Below are 17,420 nucleotides of genomic sequence, written 5' to 3' on the forward strand. Positions count from 1 at the left end.
GTAGAAACTTTTATTTTGGATAGTCACCCAAATTAAATAGAAAGAAAAGAATGAGAGTTGAAAAAATATTAAGATATGACACAAAATTTGATTCATGTCGTGTGTGTGTGTGTATGTACAAAAATGTAGTTATAAGAAAGTAAAAGATCCTCAGCATGATTGTTGTTTACATCCTACATTATCTAAGTTCCATTTTGAATACAGATCTCAAGATACTGGATGAAAAATAATGGATGTTTTTTTTTTTAAATACACCTAAGGCTTATCCAATAGATTTTTATTAAATTTGATTCTTGGATGAGATCTGAGATATATAGTTCAAATATAATCTTTAACTCCACGAGTTCAATGCCTTAAAATTGTAGAGGTATTTTTGCTATGTAATGAATGTCACACAATTTTAGTTAACTAGGAGGATTGTGATTAGCTTTTTCTTAATGGTTTTGCTTTACTTCTAAATTTAGTTGTGTGGGCTAGCAGCTCCCTCCTTTCCAAATATGTGCTGTGGATCTCCCTTTTCCTGCCTATGCAGCCCAAAGGGAATAGATGAGGGAAGTGTATTTTCCCTTCATCAAAGCTGGAACAAACTTACATCCTCCAGTTTGCACCACAGGTCTCTGTTGCATATTTTATGCATCGATCTTTCTACCAGAATAGGTAAAGAATAGCAGAAGTGCAGAACTTACAGTAGAGATAAAAACCACATTTTAGCATAGATGAAGGGGAGATTTACTCTTGTCTATGGCACTGTTAGTAACACCAGATTTAACAGTGACTTCAGGATGAATGGAATCCTCTCCAACCACCCTATTAAAAAGAAAATAAAAAAGAGAGAGAATATTTGGTGTTATGTTTGACACAAATTGTTTCAAGTCATGGAAAGTCTCCATGTGAAAGCTATAACATGCCACCCCTGAGTGTGTAGTGGAAAGTGCTCCCTGGTTTTAGGGACTGGGCTTATTTAAATTAGAACATGAGAATTGCCCTCTATGACCCCATGGGATTATAGAAGTGAACTGGAGAAAGAGTAGTTAAATGAAAGTGTATTTGGGCAGCAGAGGAGGAGGGTGATGGTGAAAGAGAAGAGCTAGGTGGGAATGAAGCCTGCCAAAATAGCAAAATACAAGGTTTTTCAGCAGAGCAGAAGAGATACCTTGTTAGCAGAGGATATGCAGAGCACCTGGCAGTGCAGATAGTGATTGGGGCTGGCAGCTGAAGGGAAGTGTCCCTGAGCCAAAAAGCAGAAGGTGAACAGGGCACAGGAGGAGGGAAACCAGGCAAGAAGGCAGAGAGAGCCAAAGGGTGTCCGGGATGATTCAACTTGCACACAGGAGAGATGGGTTATGCTGAAACTCCTATTTGAATTTTTGTTTACTTTTACTAATGCAATGTAATACAATCTTTCCTCTCTGAGTAACACTTTTATATGTATGTGTACCTGTGTATTGGATATATGCACATTTATTGCCTCCTGCCTAATTTCTCAGAGAAAACAAGATATTTTCTAGAGTTACAGGGAATTTTATTATTTCTAAAATGAAACTTTTAAAAAATAAGTTTGAAATCAATGCATCTGCAGGTCCTCTACCTTTTGAATGAAACAGAGGATGTCCACCCTGTATGGCTCCTAGTCTTGTGCCAGTTTTCAGGGTGTCATTTACCACCTTCAATAGTCAAAAATATTGAGTGGTATATTTATTATTCCAACATTAATTCTCTTATGAAGGCTACGCTATACTGTACATCAAAATCCTAAGGGATGGAAATCAAAGAAATTTTTCATGGAACTATGAAGCATTTGATATGACAAATACTTCATAAAATTAGAAAAGCCTTATCATTTAAAAGATGAATCACACTGAGTTGTAACTGCCCTGCTGTGCTTTGCATTCTGTCTGCTGATATCTAGTATTTCAAGTGCATATATCATCGACCTCCTTATCTGTACTTTACAATCATTTTTTTCTTTTTTGGTGTTGTTACAAAATTTTTGCTGATCACTCATCTTTAAATTTAGTTTTGGAAGTGTTCAGTGGTTAATTTAAAGTATGCTTAAGGAAACATTTAAGCTCAAATTGCTGTTCTGGGATTTCTGGAGAGAGGGAGGAAAACTTTATTTTATATACTGTCTTTTCCTCCAAGAACACCAGGGAAAACAGATCTCTGGTACAATCCACACACATGACAAGGAAAGATAGTGGTTTTTTCTTAGCAATTTATCACTTTCTGTATGATGGAAAACCTAGTTTTCCAAAAGAAATACCAGGGAAGAAAATAAAAAAAAAATAAAAAAAATATAAAAAAAATAAAAAACACACACCTGAAGAAAACTCACAGTCAATACAGGTGAGAAACTCAAATGACCAAAAGACGAGCTAATTTACTGCATTTCTGATGGACATTGGTCTGCTAGTCAGAAATTAATGCGGATGCTTAAGTATGACCCCACTGTGTAATTATTGTCTAGTTTGCGGTTGGATTTCTGGGAAATAGGTTATTCCACAAAAAATCTATTTAGACATTTCATAACACATCTCAAATGAACACCATTTTTTAGCATGTTTTCAACCAAGCAAAATGTGATATGTCATCGTGACTGTAAGAGAACCATATTTTTAAACAGATGTCATTTTTCTTATGATTACTGTATTCCATTATGAATCACCTCCGTTGGAGGGAAAAAAAAAAAAATCATCTCTAAATGTACAAAACCTTGTACCTGAAATACGCTGTGTTCTGGAAATAATAGGACACAGTAGTCCATCTGTGCCAGCCTCAAATACCAGTAGCTCTTTTGAGAAGAAATGCTGAGGTCTTGGAAGGGGCCACTACATATTATAGATATGAATTTTCATATCAAAACCAGCATGCTGCAATACCAATAAAGCCCTTCAGTATAAACAACTGTAATTGACAGCATTGTGTGTCAAATGATCTATAAACTACTCTATTTCATGTAAGATGGCTGTGGAGATTTAATAGGCAACACAAAGTTGCTATAAAATGCCATAATCTTGCACATAAGAGAACTGCTAATTAGAATTGTCAATCAGAGATTGATCACTACCTCGTAAACTGCATAAGATGTTTCTGCATCCAAGCAATTGTGTTATCTTAAGGGTACAAGAAACTGCAGTATTCAGCTCGGAGCTGTCAGCAGGATTTCACGGAGCGAAGGTCTGTTCTATCACCGCAGTCTGTTCAACAGCCCTTCTGAGAACACCTAGGGCATTGTGAGCTTCACAGACTGCTGCTAGAAAGCAATGCTGCACTCAAGGAAAAGAAAAAAAAAAAAAAAAGAAAAAAAAAAGAAAAAAAAAGTATATATATCAGTCCTTTTTTAATTGTTAGAAAAATAAATTGCTGCATCACATTCACTCCTCCATTTTCTTGTTTTGTATATAAATGAGTCATGGAAGCACAGAACATCCTGAGTTGGAAGGGACCCACAAGGATCATCAAGTCCAACTCCTGGGTCCATGCAAGACCACCCCAAAATGAGACCCTATATCTGAGAGCAGTGTCCAAATGCTTCTTAAACTCCAGCAGGCTCGGTGCCGTGACTACTGACCTGGGTTACCTACAAGGAAGGAAATACATATAATGCATACAAGGAAGACCTTAGTGGAGAAATTCTTCATGCCATGTGTGGTTACCTGTTCTCTGAAAGTTATATATTGCTCTCTCTTAGAATTGCTTTGGCACTCATAGTATTTTATGTGGTGTGTTGAGAAAGAATTGTGCTTTCTGCAGCTGCATGCCAACAGGCGGACACTGTCTTGTTTGTAGAAATCAGGAAGGTTAAAAGGAATTTGAGATAAAATATATGTATTAAAAGTTTTGATAAAGATCTATAGGAAGTACAACTGTGAAGAAAAATGGTGCCTGCTACTTTCAAAATGAACTGAAGATTAATTATATTGTAGATTAAGAGGGACCTATTGTTACAATGTTATTTCCTTTTTGAATTCTCAGTATTATCTGGTTCTCTGTAAATTGTGTCCTCAAAGTGGCAGTCTCCCCAGCCACCTGCAGGTGTTCAAAAAGAGGCTGGTTACAGTTTCCTGTAAGAGGTTCAGGATTTGCTGAAGGGCACAAAATTTTGAAGTAATTGTGTCCAAAACACTTGTATTTCCCCAATGTGATGCTTTGCTATCAATCAGAATCCTTGTAGAGTGTCTGGAGGGAAGAAATTTCAGGAAAACAACATTTTCTTTCTGATTTTCTCTCTCTCTAGAGAAGCTTGGTGTGGTAGGTTGCTAGCAGCTCTGCTAGAGGGGACAGCAGAGATTGGTGCTGTAACTAGTTTGGTGGGAACTGAAACAGAACAATGACTGTGCCTTAAACTTGTGTAGGATCAGGAACTGCAGGGGCAGCCTAATGTCTGTAAAATGCTCTCAGATCTGACCTACTTGCACAGGGCTTGAGCCACCTGAGTCCAGCAACCCTCCAAGGACGGAGATGGTGTGACGTCTCTGCCCTGATGGGGAATAGGGTTTTCCTCATATCTTTTCTGAATCACTCATCTTTATTTTTGGAAAATTACTGTGATAAATGGAAAGGTGATGGTGATAGCAGAGTGAGTCATTCATGGCTGAAAATAAAATTACCTTGGGATATTGTGTTGGAGAAAGCAAATCTTGTCCACATCACGGATTTGTTTTATGGCTGCTGTGACTAGCCATGGGGAAGAATGCCTTGCACTTAAGGCTTGTATGCAGTGTTTTGCAAAATAATTCTCAAACTGTAAGTGTTAGGAAGGTTCATTTAATACAGAATTAATGAAGAGACTATAACTCATCCTCCCTAATGTTAATCATTCAAAACATCTTTACTTGCTAACTGACTACTGTCAATTATCATTTCTAAGAGATGCTGAATAGGTAATTTCTTGTATACTGATTCTTGTCAGTATTTTACAAAACAGTCAGCATCTCATTCAGAAAGCATGAATTGGGAAAGCACAAAAAGCCCTGTTAGAACAGATGGTTTCTGTGATTGACGCCCTAATGCACAGTTTCAACTCTGTCTAGTCACTTTAACAGGAAAGTGCTTTAAGGATTCACCAGTTGGCTTGTCAAATTAACATCAGGCACTAGTTTGGGTGTAAAATCACAAGCATAAATCATTTGGTGACCTGAGGGTGGATGAAATATTAGCTAAAAGGAAACTTTTAACTTGAAGAAAAGCCTTTTATGTGCTATGTTAACATCATCAATCACAGAATCACAGAACATTTAGGATGGAAGGGAACTTTGGGGGTCATCTGGTCCAATCCACCTGATCAAGCAGGGCCACCTAAAGCTGATTGCCTAGCAGAGAAGTTGGTCATCATCATGGAGAGAGGCCGACTAGTTAGAGTTGACCTCTTTTCTGAGGGGTGTGCTTCATTCAACACTGAAGTCACAGAGCTGCCTACTGCCCTACCATGAAATTACGGTAGAGCTAAGAAAGGATATTTGCAAGTCCTTAATGCCAGGGTCTAATTGCCCAGTGACCCAACTACTGCTGAGGTTTTGAATTCAGATCATCCTTAATGCAGAGCTGTTCAGAAAGCCAGGTTTAACAGAACTGTAGTGAGTGGTGGAATAATGTCTTAAAATCATGTATACGTAATTCATTAAGTGTAACAAACATCAGATCCTTCATGCTGACTCCATTACCTTTTTTCTTGGGAACTCTGACTTCCATAGAATATGCACTTGGCTTAGGTGACATGGTGCTTAGGTCTTTTTGTGTAAAGTCTTTAGCAGCAAGGAAAAAAATGATATAGCAAACCAACTACTACACTTAAAAAAATAATAATTATTATTATTTAATCAGTACAATTCTGCATTATGAATAGTTCCAGAAGTCTCCACTGAACAGCATTAAGACCTGTAAGAAATCCTGCCTCTTAGAGGAAGGGGCTTTCCAATTCCTACTTAATTCTTCAAAATTCTTCAAAGGATATTTTTATGCTAATAATATGTGCCTGACAGGAGAAAGAGAGAGAAAGATTGTAGAAACTAGAAGAGAAAATAAAGGGGGAGTGAAGGCGAACCCACCAAAACAAGGAAAGAGTAGGGATAAAGTGACAAAGAGAAACAGTAAATGAATAACAGGGGAGGGGAAAAGGGCAAAAGAAGGAGAAATATTGTTTCAAATGGTTGAAGATAAAGAGAGGAATGAGTAGGAAGTGGCAGGTTCAAAACAAACAAGCTATAAAATGTGGGGGTGAGCTCTGAAACTCCTGCCACAGGATGTTGAGATAATTTGTACTCTGTCTCCATTGCTTTTTCACAGTCACTATTACTTCCATATGCTGCACATGTTTAGCATAGATGTCTTTAGCAGAGAGGAGAAAATTAAAAACAAGCATAGTAAAGAGATTGTAAGTTCAGGTAGAAGCTAGACACTTTCATTGAAGAAAAATCCCCTGTGGGTGACTTGCTCTTTGGAAAGCATGCTTAGTGGGTGCTGAGCTGCTGCTGGTGGGATGGTGCAGAGGCAGGCTTGGGTTTTTGCCCAGTCCTGGAGATGGGGCATGGGATCTGATGGTGCTGGTCCAGCCCTGTAGGCTGCTCTGATGTGCTGATGGAAAAACATGAACAGTGCCAGCTGCGAAGTGAAGTTAATAGACTTGAAATATAGGGGTGAAAGCAGAGGCAGAAGATTCCCAAAGGGTTAATATCCAGCTTCCCTTTGCTTTTCTTGGAGCATGGTGAGCTCCCTGGTTTTCAGCTGCTTCCCTTCCTCCTGGCAAGGTGGCTTCCACTTGCTGCTGCCTTTATGACATTGCTGAAACCCATCACTCTCTTTAAGTACACTTTTGTCCTTATGGCTCCCTAGGCAGGTATTATCTCTCATCACTCAGTATTTAGGCTTACACTGTGCTCAAGTATAGTTCTTGCTAATCTCCTTCACTCGGAGGAATTCCTATTATATATCTAGAGCATATGCAAGATTTTCTTTGGAAAGATGATTGTGAGATACATCTCTCTGAATTATGTGTGTTATTCAGAAGTGTATTGGACTGTGTATTTGGGCTGTGTGAAGCAGTCATTTGAAATAAGACCGTGCTAGGACTGTGCTTGTAGTGTTGCCCTTGGTTTGGTGCTGAGATGCTGCAAGGTTGTGCCAGTGCAGGTCAGTACAGTTCCTGTGCTAATGTTAGTGCCCCATCCTCAGCAGGGTGAGCAGGAAACAAGATCCTACATTGTTCGCTTTACATGTCTTGGGTGGTTGATGCAGCACAGAGGTGTGAGATGGAACATGGCTGATACAGCCCTGGGTCACGGTGAAGAGGATCTTTGACTTTCTGAACTACAGTTTTGTTTCTCTCCTATTACTAGTCCGGTTCCCCTCATGTATCCTTCATTAAAGACAACTCTGTGGTCCAAGATCTTTAGCTTTCCTTTGTAGGATTTCACACGTGTGCAATGTATTGTCTTGCAGGTGATGGGAAGCTTTCAGATAATCTGATTAATGTATTTTTCTTCAGTAAGCTATGGAAAACTAAAACATACTTCACATTTAAAATTTAAAAGTACTGTTATGGTGCACAAATTCTTCCAAAATCTCACCTCTGCTTAGGCTGAGAATAATTATTTGAGTTTTGCTTCTTTGTAAGAAATGCATTACTCCAAATACAATGAAACATATTCTAAAGTTCCACCTCTAACATGCAATCAAAATGGAGAGATTATATGTACCTATAAAACAGAAATAATTTTCTCTGCTTCTCAAAGATAATTATATATAATTTAACATATATAGAATATAATTATAATCTAGGTGTTTAATTTCAAATCTGGAGTGATAAACCCCCCCACAGTTTTAAAGTGAATAATTTGTTTAAGTTTGCAGCTTACAATCCTTCCTAAGCACGTCTTTGAAACAGCAGTGCATCACAGACAATGTTTTATCATCTGTTGCATAAGGGTATTAAGTCAGTTTTATTGGAACTATAGAAGACTGTTTACCTCGGACAAAATTACAGGGTAATAAATATATGTAATGTCAAAGTTTAACTACTCAAACCATTGTTAATTACCCATTTCTAGATTATTATTAGAAGGGAAAAAAAAAAAAAAAAAAAAAAAAAGGAAAAAGAAGAAGAGGAAATCAGATTGTTTCACTGCATGGAATTGCTTATAAGAAACTTCAATAGACAATAGTATAAGAGTGCCTCCAAGTGGCACCTATCTAAATTTCACTTCAAAAAATAAAAAATAAATAAAGTTAAAGCAAGGTACTTAAGGAATTAGTTTGCAAAAGCAAGCTAAACAAATCATATCGTATTTTTTTTTCTTATAGTCCATTTCATTCTTTATATCCTTACAGACATTTATGTTTAGTAGTTAATGGGACCTGCTATGCATTATTAAAAAAACAAACAAGAAGAGTATTTAATCTAAATCAGTTTTGTCAGATAGATGTCTTTCTGAAATGTCTTTCCGTCCTACATTTGTGATGGTCAACCTTAGATTAATTTTAATGGTTAAATAAAACCTTTTGCCATGGCATGTTGTAGCTTCAGCATTTCATGGGAATTGTCTATTTGCAGAAATAGTGTTTTGCTTTGCTTTTGTGGTTCTGCCCTGCTACAGGGTCCCGTTCTCCCAGCTAGCATCCGAGCAAGGGCAAAGTGCCAACCTCTGATCCGCACCACACATTGCTTCGTGGCTCTCTGCTGTGCATTCAGGCTGAGCTGCTGCCATTGATGTCTGTGCAAGGAGTAAGGGCAGACTGTGCAACTGGGAGACTTTATGCCCTACAACTCCTACAACTGAAGGTAAATGAACCGGAATGACTAACTGAAAGGGAAGATCTGTGGATTCGGTAGGCTGTGATGTGGTAGTGCTGAAAAGAGTGGAAGAGCTTGTGAGCTAGCTAACACAGGACAGTGAACTTTGCAGGCACAGCCATGCGCTGGCAAACCACAAGAAAAGAGGGAAGTGTGTTGTTCTGTGCCCTCTGAGGTCTTGGCTTGGATAGACCAAAGGAGCATTTTAACATCAAACTCCTCTTGGTTCTGAACCTCATTGGAACTAGTAGAAAATCTGTTCAAAACATACAGCAGAAAAGTTTGGTGTTTTTCTGTTTGTTTGTTTGTTTCCACTGTGGTAAGGAATTTGTGGAACTGATTGTGTCAGGAGGCTGTGGAGACAGACAACACCAACATGTTCAGAAAGGAGCTGGACAAATCCGTGAATAACAAGTCTATAGAAATAAACTGAAGAAAGAGACCAAAGATGTTGGTGCCCATACCCCTAATCCAACAAATGTGGATGTTAGAAAAGACTGCGGATCTGGGCAAGTCTTGAAGCGTCCCCCAGCTGGACTAGATGGAGCAAGGGTCTCACCCAGTAGGGAATTTTCCATGGTCTTAATAGAAGATTGTAACCCACGTGTTTAAAATAATTGCTTTCAGTGTACTTTAAAGATATATACATATATGGTCTAGCCTAGAAAACCTGTAACTGTAGCCATGAAGTTTTAATCAGCAAATATGAAAACTCGTATAAAGAAGACTTTATGTGGCATTTAACAGGAGTAAATCTACAGGTTCCACAAGCTTCATGTGGCTTTTTCACATAGCTCTCTGAAGTTATTGTATTATTTTAAAGAAGGAAATAACTTGATATCTAGGAGAAATTCACTGTCAAAGAAACCTATTAATTTAAATATTATTCTGTGATTGACAGGTTACAACACCCACAGCTAATATGTAGTTACTTGATGGCAGACTTCACAGTTTACAGATATATTAAAAGAAATGAGGAAACTGGTTCTTACTTTAGAGTGAAATAGTATAGTACATAACCAGATTTCTTTTTTTGTTATTTTTTTGAAATAATCAATCTGCTTCTTAGCAGAGAAAATCAGTTGATATACATTATAAGGAAAACAAAATATAAATAAAGGTTGCATTTATATCTGACTGTGTTTTTGCATAGGTCTGTATAGGAAATAGCAGTTGACAACACCTATTTTTCAAGCTGTTCTACATATTAAAGAGTTGGAACTTAAGTTTAGATATGAAATGAATAACACTAGCAATAGAGCCTGGAAATATTTGATGCTTGTAACTTGCATCATGGTTTACCTTGGCTCTAAATGAATGATTGCACTTTTTGTTGAATGTTTTCTGTGTTTATCTGAAGACTGATGTTTTGTAGCTTTTTTAAGATAAATCATGTTTGGCACACTTCAAGCTTTATGTGTAAAATATCTTAGTTTCTCTTCAATAGTGATTTGTAGTCGGTAATCCTTGTAATGGCTTTGTCAGAGGAAAGAGCTTTGTCAGAGATCAGTCTGCAGGAAACAGAAAGAAGATTTAAGAGAGTAACTAAAATAGCGGGAAAATTTGGGAAAGCATATCTGAGCAACCTATCTGAGAAGAAAAGAAAATGGTAAATGAGAAAAAATACTGACAGGATTTTCTCATATTATTATATATGGATTATGCAGCCAGCGCCTAATACTCCTCATATGGTGCCTTGATCCACAGAAACTCAAAGTGAGTTGAAGACAGGTATGCAGAACTGAGCTGGCAGAAGCTGAAGGCTGTTGGAGATGACATATATTATTTACCACTGCATGGAGAGTATTGCCCCAAATGGCAAAAAAGTTAAATATTTTTCACTGAAACAAACATGGTAGATTCATATTTTTGCCTGTGACTCTCAGTTCTTTTAAACATTCGTCAAAAGTTGTTACACTGTCTTTAAACCTCACTATAACTTCTTTTACTCTGTCTTCTTTGAATGGGGGTCCGTTTTAGTTTCCTAGGACCATAAGTCCCTAGAGATTACCTTTCAACAATAAGAACTAATTATGCTATATTATTAATATGCAATGCAATGTATTGTTAAGGAAGATGTCAGTAAATATAAGTTGCGTAGTGACTGCATTCTCTATGAGGAAGACCTCAGTTTATTGGAAAAAAAAAAAAAAAAAAAAAAAAAGCTAAAATACCTTTTCAAAATTAATTAATTAAAAACATAACCACATATCAGCAGATGAGTACATAGAATAGAAATCAAATTATGCATATGCAAACCTGTGGAGAAGTACAGAAAATAGCTGCATCTCAAGTATGATATTTTGCAAAGATGATACCATTTATCTTGCTTTCATAGCAAGCTAAAGTACTTTAATTGTGAAATCTTTTTTTTTTTTTTTTTTTTTTTTTTTTACTTTTTTTCTTCTTGGTCTGAATTCCTCTTCAAGAAGTGTCTTCCGGTATCATCCTGTGCTCATGACACTGTGACTAGTCAGAGAATGCCCCCAAGCCAGAGCAGTGGCATAGCTGATGGCTGGGGCCCTGGCAATGGTTCAACATTTCAGTAAAAACCTTTAAGCACAATGAATCATACAAGCTTTGGGCCAGATTCAGCACCGCTGATTTAAGATGGTATAATTTATGCCCCCGTCAGCTTTTGTCTCAGTATGTCTTGGAGGATGGCAAAAGTCTTCTGCTGGAGTGTAGTCTAATTAATATTACTGCAGAAGGAGAGAGAATCTGTTACCCAGGGGTTGGAAAACAGAGGGAATGCAGGACACCCATGTTCAAGCATCTGGTTTGAAGCAATCAGAGGTATGCCCACCTACAAGCTCTTGTGGAAGAGGGAAGCTCCTACTGCTTTGTTGCCCACCTAAGTGGAACCTGTGAAATGGCCACAGCTTCCTTATTCTGCTTTCTGCCAGCATCTCTGCACTGCATTAATGTGATCCTCACTTTTGTTCTTTTTATCATCTTACAAAGAACAAAAATTGAAGAGATTTTGTGATGGTTACACTCCATCTCCAGGCACTGAGAAGATTACTTCTCTGGCTTTTAAATCTCTTTCATTCAAAAGATTATCTGTTAACTACCTATATCTCAATAATCTTATCAAAAAGCAATTGTTCAGAAATGCTTTAGAAGGCATTAATTCAGAATTAGGTAACTCTTTAGAGAACATTTCAAACTCACAAGTATATAATGAGTTTAATTTTTTGTAGAAAAATTAATCTTAGTTCATAATTTTATGAAAGTACTGCATGTAGCTCTTCTGCTAGAAAATTATCAAATAACATTCCCAGCATGATTCAGCATTAGCCAGGAGTATCACCGTTGGAAAAAAAAAAAAAAAAAAAAAAAAAAAAAGTGAGTCAGGCTCAAGCATGCATCACAGTGACAGAGGAGAGGGACCCATGCCCTAATCCTGAAGTACCTTTCAAAAGTACAATAGCCTGACACACCTTTTGAGTCAGAGCCACATTTTGTTCCCCAGACAAATAGAAATGTAAAGATATACTTAAAAGTATCTGTAAACAAATAGCTGTCCCTCAAGATTTCAAATGTTAAGCTAGATTAATAGCCACAATAAAGGCTAACCTCAAAATGTAGAAAAGAGCAACACAGGATTGCCTTTCTTCCTGATTTGTTTGATTAACATTTCTTGCAGATGAAGGGAGAATCCACATGCATTGCTGTGCAGAAATCAGTTCAGTGACATGGCTCTTCCTCTCCCTTCTTCTGTGAAGGTGAGAGTTTGAGGCACAAGGTTCTTCTCCAGGAGCATCTTCACTAAAGCTCCAATTCTTCTTTCCTCATCTGTTCAGCCCTTCTGCGTGCTCTGTGAAATGGTCAGTGACATGGAGGGTGTTCAGAAGCCTGATAATGTTGATGCTTTTGCCTTCATGAACCTCATGGGGAAGAGGCAAGTGGATATTTGCCCTGCAATGGCAGAAAGGGGGCTCTGGCAAGGTCTATTCCATACAGAGATCTTTGGAGACAGCACTGGGAGCCAGACCAGTAAGTCACCTTCTCTCTTTTTGTAGGAATTGATGTAATATTAGGCAGTGCTCTAAGCTATCTTTCCACACTTTGTCCCAGATATCCAGAGCTGTAGAGGAGAAAAGATTCAGAAGACATTTGCATCTCCAAAAAAGATTTCCACCACAGCAGTTCCATTACAAATCAGTCCCACACATCCTGTACCTTCCCATAGTGTCTCTGGCTTGCCTTTGAGTTGATGGCCATCTGCTCATACTATCTGCCTCTGTATTTATTTACGTGCACATATATTGGTGTATGTATATACACAGACACTTTTTCTATTATTTATTTATTTATTTATTTATTTTAAGTTATATCCCCCAAAACGCAGCAGGAGAGGCTTCAGTTGCTGAGATGATTCTCACTCACCAGTGTGGAGGAAGAACTGGTCCTAGTCTGTTGCTATAGCAATTTTCAGAGGTGTGAATGTGGCTTAATAGTGTCATCTTGGAGCACTATAAATCTAAAGTAATGCCTGCCAAACTATTACATTCTGAAAATTCCATACTAAAGGAGTTAATAAAATTGATATGTGTGCAAATGGCATTTATAAGTTGCACATTACCAATAGTGTGCTCAGTCCCACTCCAATAAAAATCAGTTGCAAAGCTCTCATTGACTTCATGGCATTCAAGATGAAGCCCAACATCTAGCTGTGATTAAGTATGCAGTCTTGACAATTCAATGAAGAAAAGATAAAAAGCAATGATCCTATGGAGAACAAAGCGGCTCGTCTATTTATCAACAAATGCGTTCAAAATCTTCTATCATTAAATTATACATCAATAATATTATAAAATGGAATGGGGGAAAAAAGAATAAAGTGTCAAACTAAAATCTTTGATGTAAAAACTTGTGCAAGATGATGAAAAGGAAAGCCCAATATAGCTGTCTAGTAAAATCTGCTAGGTGTATAAACTGTAGCTTATGTACCTTTTCTGTGTAATATGACTTTCTAATTACTGTTAAATCATTTATTGTGATAATTAACAATGGCTAAATAATGAACCTTTGCAAAATTGTGAAATATTCACTCAGAACACAACAGTTCTTATAGATTAGTATTATGAGATCAGAAGGTCAGTAAGGTTTTAAAAACATATTCAGTTCATATCACCCGCAGGGCAAATGTAAATTCATTGTTTAGAAACCAATAATGTTATGGGCTATTCTTGTCAGAGGGATGTTATTATGACCACAATGCATTAGGCTGCTGTGTCTCTGTGATCTGCTTCTATTTCTTCAGCAATAGATGTGTTTCTAGAGAGTCCAAACAGAAAGTAAGGGAATTTCCTGTGCGTAGTTTTTCAATAGAAGAAATCATGACATGCTTTTTTGTAGATATTGGGTGTTACTCCTTGTTAGTCTTTACTCTTTGTTGTTCTTCTGAGAGTAACACATTTATCCGTATGGGACACAATTTCTAAAGTTAGTACTATGAAACCAACATATGTTTGCTTTTTTTATTTCTTTTTGAAACTGCTGGTACTCACTGGTCCGCTCATCAGCACAATGCTCTCAGCCAAGGCATGCTCATGCACTTTAGTTAGATGGAAAAAGAGACAGGGACTGTTGGAATTAATAATTACTTTCTTAATTGTAACATCATGGATAGAAAAAAATATTTTTGTTATTTCAATAGGTGCCCAGTCACGATATGTTTCCACACTGTGAGTACTGATATGTCACCAGCCAAACTTTGCAGATACATGGCTAGTTATTTTATTTTAATAATTCAAGCAAATAAAACTCTATTCCTTTCTGTAAAAAGGAATACCATATACTGCAGCTTTTCCAGACAACTACCACATTTGTCATGTATCAAGGTCATTCTTTATTACACCAATCAAAGTCTTTAGACAACAAAAAACAACAAGAAATATTATGACTGAATTTTTCTGAATAGACACTTTTTAATTATATTAAACTAATCCTATCTTTTAAAATTATATACCAATGTTTCATGGTTACTTTTCATTTTTTGTTTTTCAGGGGATAGAATCTAAGGGCACAATTTTTCTTGCAATGGAAAGTGGATCCTAAAAGGAGCAGCAGAAGTGAAGAGGCAGAAATTATGCGACCACCTTCAGTGTGGAGATCCAGTCCCCCCAGAGTGATGGTGTCTGCAACAGAGGGTGATTTTCTCTCAGAAATTCTTGAGAGATTTTGCAGCAGTTTCAGTGAGAGTTATCTGCCAGATTGTAAGGTTTATTTTACACTATAGAGTTCATCTGAGAAATGAAAAATAACACAGATTTGCTTTCAGTTCATTTTTCCCATTTCATCCTCTTCTCAGCCAAGCATGAACCTCAACCTCTCTTTGTTTCTCACAAAAGGGTTGGAGCTGGTTTCCAGCAATTATTCTGAAGCAAAGCAGATCAGCATAGCAAAGTTAAAGCAATAAAAATAACAGTACAGACAGGAAAAATATTGCATGATGGATTTTGATCTCCTGTGCTTCAGCATTAATCACAGTATTGATTTTAACAGGAATGACTTCTCAGCATACTGACTGTAGTTGCTTTTTGTTCTTTTTATTTTACTGCAGCTGATTAGTATCTGTCCTTCTGTGTCCAGTGTGGAACCATCCTCTGGAGAGAGTGCTTTCAGAAATACTTTTATTTTTTTCTCAGTAAAATAATTACTTGAAGAGATAAGATGACTCAGCTGGAGTTATTAGGGCTGGTGTTCTGTTTGGATTATTTGATTATTACAGTAAATTAAAAAAAAAAAAAAAAAAACTGATTTTGTTAAGAGGCCTGTTGCACTGCGTGCCCATAAACTGTAGTTGTGTTTTGTTCAAACCATTTTGAAAAAAACATTTGCAGCAAAATATTGGGTTGTGGTACATGTACTCCAGAACAGTGAGAAAACTGCATGAGAAAAACAATGTACTAACAGGTCTGAAGGTAGAACTAAGACCTGGAGTTGATGAACTGAATAAGTAATTCTGTGTAATTAGCACATGCCACTGTAAGATTAATTGAGTTATTCTATTTTACTGGACGTTTAATTTATATTTCTATGGAGTAAATTAAATCTTCTACTATCAACATTGTCATACTTATCTTTCTGCCACATATAAATGTGCAAGTGTACATGCATAGTATGAACGTGTGCATCTCCCAACATAACACTACATTTCTTCTCTCTGGTGTCCTGTTAATGTCTCTGCATAGCTACATCTTCAACCAGACAACTTCCTGGGAAGGGAACATTTTCCTTTCCCTCAGTAGGAAGGTCTCATTTCTGTTCATTAATGATTCTTGTTGAGACTTCTTTTTTTTTTTTTTTTTTTTTTTTTTTTTCCCTGGGAGGATCTTTCTAAGAAATATCAGCCTCATTTATTACTAACTTCAGTGGCACTGCTCAGAAATTAGGTTGTTCAAAACTTTTTATACTTGAGATGCTCTTGAATAATCAAATGCTGCTATCCAGAGGTCTAGTTTCATCTCTATCTCCCTGGTATTTCTTCATTCCCTGCACCTTCTTGCCTTGTAACAATACAGGTATTCACTGATCCAGTTCAGTGGACTCCTTGAGGATGGGCTGGGGGAGGCAGGACATGGTGTGGCAGGCATGAGATGCTTCCGTGGAAGCATGACCTCCTGATCTACATTAGACTAAGTGTGTGCAAAAAGGCTCTAAAACCTCCAAAATAACCACAGGCAGACTGTTACTTGCACATAGAGCCCATGCATCAGTGGGAACTGGGAGAGCTGGGAGAGCAAGTGCAGCCAGCCTGGTGCTACCAGCATACTTGTGCCACTACTACCTCTTCTTTTAACATTTATATTTCCATGTTTAGCACTGAAGATGACTATGAAAGTGAAAATTCTTCATATACAAACAACTGAAACCTCACATTCCTTTTCTATAAGAATGACTACAACTAACTATAGAGCTGTACTTCATGGAAATGTATTTTCTCATTATTAAGGCTGCCTATCTTTGTTAGCTCTTCTATTGCCTAATCACCATTCTAAATATTCCTGCAAATGTATCTTGGCTTCCCTGGAATGGTACTTTAACCTCTGGAAAACTATTTTTCTTGAACTAATGTGCAATTTTCATTCAATCAGGGGTGGCTGGGCTTGACTTTGTAACCTCTTGAATGCAATAAAATCACTAGAGTAATGCTTAATGACACACAGGGTTGAAAATATATTTTAAGAATTTCAAGGCTGTTACTTTCTCAATTTCAAATTTATCAGACAATTAAAAAAATAATTAAATATTCAGTCTCCATACAACTTAACAGAGATGCTGGGTCTACTTAACAGACTTTATTAGGCTCATGGGTCAAAATTAATTTGTTAAAACTACTTAATGCAAGAGTTACCGTCCTGTATTACATCTATTTAGTGCTAGCCTACAAAGAAGCCCTATACCAGATTTCTAATTCAATGCTCACCAGTCTTTAGAACGTTCGTTGTTTCAATCCATTTTACTGAGTAAATTTGACTGTGGCAAAATCAAATAACAAAGACAAATTAGTTGCATCTTCTGTTAATCATTGATTATAAATTAGACATGCTAGCTCAACTGAAATGTCTCTGAGGATGTGAATATTAAAGTTAATTGTTTAATTTAGAAAAGAGCTAGAAAG

At 37.1% G+C, this 17,420-nt stretch overlaps 1 long non-coding RNA gene across 1 annotated transcript in view; it reads left to right on the forward strand.

The window, feature by feature from the left end:
* LOC118170169 overlaps positions 1-15,866 on the forward strand; it is a 35,669-nt gene extending 19,803 nt beyond the window's left edge. The window contains exons 2-3 of the long non-coding RNA XR_004752548.1: positions 12,438-12,787; positions 14,804-15,866. This is a non-coding gene — a long non-coding RNA (uncharacterized LOC118170169). The remainder of the gene's footprint in view (positions 1-12,437; positions 12,788-14,803) is intronic.
* The last annotated feature ends 1,554 nt before the right edge of the window (positions 15,867-17,420 follow it).

Source organism: Oxyura jamaicensis, chromosome 7 (assembly GCF_011077185.1).
Source record: "Oxyura jamaicensis isolate SHBP4307 breed ruddy duck chromosome 7, BPBGC_Ojam_1.0, whole genome shotgun sequence".
Taxonomy (NCBI): Eukaryota; Metazoa; Chordata; class Aves; order Anseriformes; family Anatidae; genus Oxyura; species Oxyura jamaicensis.